Raw genomic sequence first — 3,740 nt, 5'->3', positions numbered from 1 at the left:
TACACAACGGTTGAAGTACTATAAATAACACAATTTTAGGCTTTTTGGCAGAATGCACCCAAACTTTTCTTTTGTATATATAAAGATAACAAAATATCAAAATATTATTAAGAAGTGTTATTGAATTAAAAATTTAAAAGTCTAATAAATGTTTCTGAATTTAAATTTAAGTTAGCATTGAATACTTTTTCATTTCCCATTTTTCTGGTAATTTTTTTTTGTTAAAATACTCATTTGATATAATAAATTCATCATCTATTAATTAGCAATATTTTATATTTTAAAAATATAGTCAAAAGTAATGCATAACTCCACAGGTGGTCAAACGTAACGACAACCAGTAATCTCATTTATTTCATTAGATTCGCTATGCCTCTTAACTCTTAAATAATCTCGAGCCGTGTTGCTTATCATCACAGATTCAGAAAACATGAGAAAAGAGAAGATCTTGGCATAATGGCTTTGAAGATGTTCAAGCAAAGTATTTTCTTGGGAATTATATGCATTATTTTCGTTTTGACTTCAGGTGACGAAATTAATTCCATAAATATGTGGTATTATGAGCACAGGAATCATGTAAATTGAGAACAACAACTAGAAATCATAAATCCAAAAATTGTTTCAGAATACTTATGCGTTGCGTTGTCCTTAAATTCACAGTTGTTTACCTTTCTATTCCCCCCCCCCCCCCCCCCTGATAATAACAAAGTTCCTCAAAATCTGATTTTTTTTAATTGCTGATTGACATTGTTTCATGTCAATATATATTTTCTAATTATTTTAAAAATTTAAATGTGTTAATCTTCTTTTAATTTTATCTCTATATATTATGTTCATTCTATTAAAATTTGAAGTATTTTATGAAAGAACAATTAACCATATTCAGTTCGCGTAACTTCAATAAACTTAGGTAATTTCTAACAAGTCATTGATATTTATGCTATTCACATGATTAATATATAAGTGATTGATATATGGCATGTAGTGCAAACAAATTACAATGACATTCTTTGGATTGTAGGGAGAGCAACAACGAGTGGTGGAGGTGATTGGTTGTATTGCCACAGAACTCGGGTAAGGGGCATTGTCCAAATACGCTTGTAACCTATATTGCTTTTGTATTCCCTTTCCAGGGGGTGGTGAGTGTCATGGAAAGCAATGTTGCTGCAAAGGATATGACTCTGTTTTTTTTTTTTTTTTTCTTTCTTTCTTTCTTAGAACAAGCAAAAGATTTAATTATTAATAAAATTGTTTAAATTGAGTACAAAGTGTGTCCAAGTCAATGCTCAAATACAAATATTTAGATTATTTTAATAATTAATTATATGTATAATTATAATCAAAATAGATTTTTATTTGGAATAGTTTGGTTATAACGAGCAACAAATTTATTGAATTCTATCCCATGTAATCATCAAAAGTAAAATTTCAAAATCAAGTAACACGTTAACTAAATATAAAAGTTTAATAATGTTTTCTTCCTATTAGGACGGATCGAGAAAAATTGTTTAATGGGATAAGAAAATATATAGTTAATAATATTTTCACAGAAAAAGATATGTTAATTTTTTATAAAATTAATAATAATATGCATATTATTATGACAAAAGATTGTAAAATACCTAAGTTTCTATAAATTACAATTATTATCATATTAATGTATTTTCTCTTTTATCTCTTAATATTTACCTTTATTTTAAAAAACATAATTATCTTATGAGGGCAATATTTACTTTTTTTAAGGGAAAAAGTTTTTTTCTATCAAAGATGTTTAAGTAAAAAAAAATTACTTGAGGGGACAATTGCCCCATAGTCATGCAAGTGCCTCTGCCATTATTCCTATTTATAAAATATAATTATTTAATTTATTAGAATTAAAAACTATTTAATTTAGTTGATAATAATAAATTTTTTGCATTAAAAAAATAATAAATTTGTCTTGAATACTCCCTCTCTTCCAAATTGCATTACATTTTAGGGAAAAAAATTCTACCCAAGTAGATGTTATTTTACAACATCAATGTTGCAATAAATATTTTTTCTAGAATTACCCTTAATTAATACTTAGTGAGAATAGTGTATAGTAAGAACTAGGTTTTAGACTCATGCATGGGTTTGATTAAATTATATATTTTATATTCATATTTAGTATTTATATAAAAAAAATATATGTACATTAATAAAATTTATTTTTTAAATATTTAGTAGCATATTAAATATAATTATATTAAAATTGAGGAAAATAACTGATTATATTTTTAATTAAGGAGTTGGTGTCTTAAATAATATTAAGCCTAATGAAGTTCATTCTTATTTTATTCAATTAATAAAAGTGATGTAATATTTATATGAAATGTATAAATTAAAAACAATAATAATAAATATAAATTTATAAATATTTATATTTACGTATTCATTTTTGTTATTATGAATACTATATTTATATGCAATTGAATTTTATGTGTTTAAAATTAATATTTTTTTTAAACGTTTAATGCCAAAGTTATTATTATTTAAATGATATTAAGTATTAAAATGATGCTAAATGATCTTCTTGATGGTACCCATCCATAAATGTCTTTGCTTTACGAACTTTTATGAAATAAGTAAAGACAATTTGATGTTAATATCATGTAATTGCATTCATATAGAGTCTTCGTGTTTGATGTAAGAGTTCAAGATGTGAATGTATTGATTTATGGACTATTGGTGAGTTCATGAGTGGTAATGCATATGTATGAATGATGAATTTATGGTATGATAATTTGATAAAATATTGTTATAATGAAAAGATGGTTATATTGATGATGAGATAATTATGTTAATTGATTAATGTCTTGAGTTGTGTTTGTTAATTTTTGGATGATGATAAGAGATGTGGTTGAGATGATGTTGTTTTTACGATCAAAGTTGAGTTTATATTGAGATCGTGAGATTCATATTCATATGAGTTTTTGGTGACATATTGCAAGAATTTAAGGTGTTGGAATGTCTTGCTATATACTTATTGAACTATAAGTTAGTTCATGAGTGTGATGAACATATAAATGGTGCATCTATGGTGGTGCTGAGATTGATGAATGAATTTGTGATGACATATGATTATGGTGGATGATCATCCTTGTTTTGGGAATCATCCATATGTGTGAACTAAAAGTGACCTCGGGAGATGTTGAGGTGTTGAGAACTAATTCCTAGGGGGATTAATGACCCTTTTAGTGCATACGGGATGAATTGTTGTTGATGGTGAAACTTGGATCCTTGAGATATCAAAACATCAAAAAATCTAAGTTTAATTGTTGGTTGTGAGTAGACACATAAGTTCGGGGTGTTAAAAAGACCTCAAGCTAGTGTTGGAGGTTCTCGGTGGAGGCTAACTATGAAAGGGCTTATATAAAAGATGGGTGGGAGAACTCCTGGATAGGTTAAGGTCTTTGCAAATCTTGCTGAGGTAAGACACTACCTACGCTCATCCATTTTTTATAAAACTACACTTTCTCCATAGGATTAATCTTTGTCAAATCATAGAGTTCGAATATGTTAAGGGATGTGCTTAGGTTAATTGCTCATGTCATGTAAATCTCCATGGAGTCGAGTTTATCTTTGGTGTCGATGATTGATGGAATGATGATAATAATTGATGTGATGGTTGATGAACTGATGATTATTATGAGATGTTCTGTTATATGAAGTTCTAAGATTTATTCCTTAAGTATGATTTTTGAATATTACGTTCTATA

This window comes from Glycine max, chromosome 18 (assembly GCF_000004515.6).
Source record: "Glycine max cultivar Williams 82 chromosome 18, Glycine_max_v4.0, whole genome shotgun sequence".
Classification (NCBI taxonomy): domain Eukaryota; kingdom Viridiplantae; phylum Streptophyta; class Magnoliopsida; order Fabales; family Fabaceae; genus Glycine; species Glycine max.
This window is presented reverse-complemented; position numbering follows the sequence as displayed.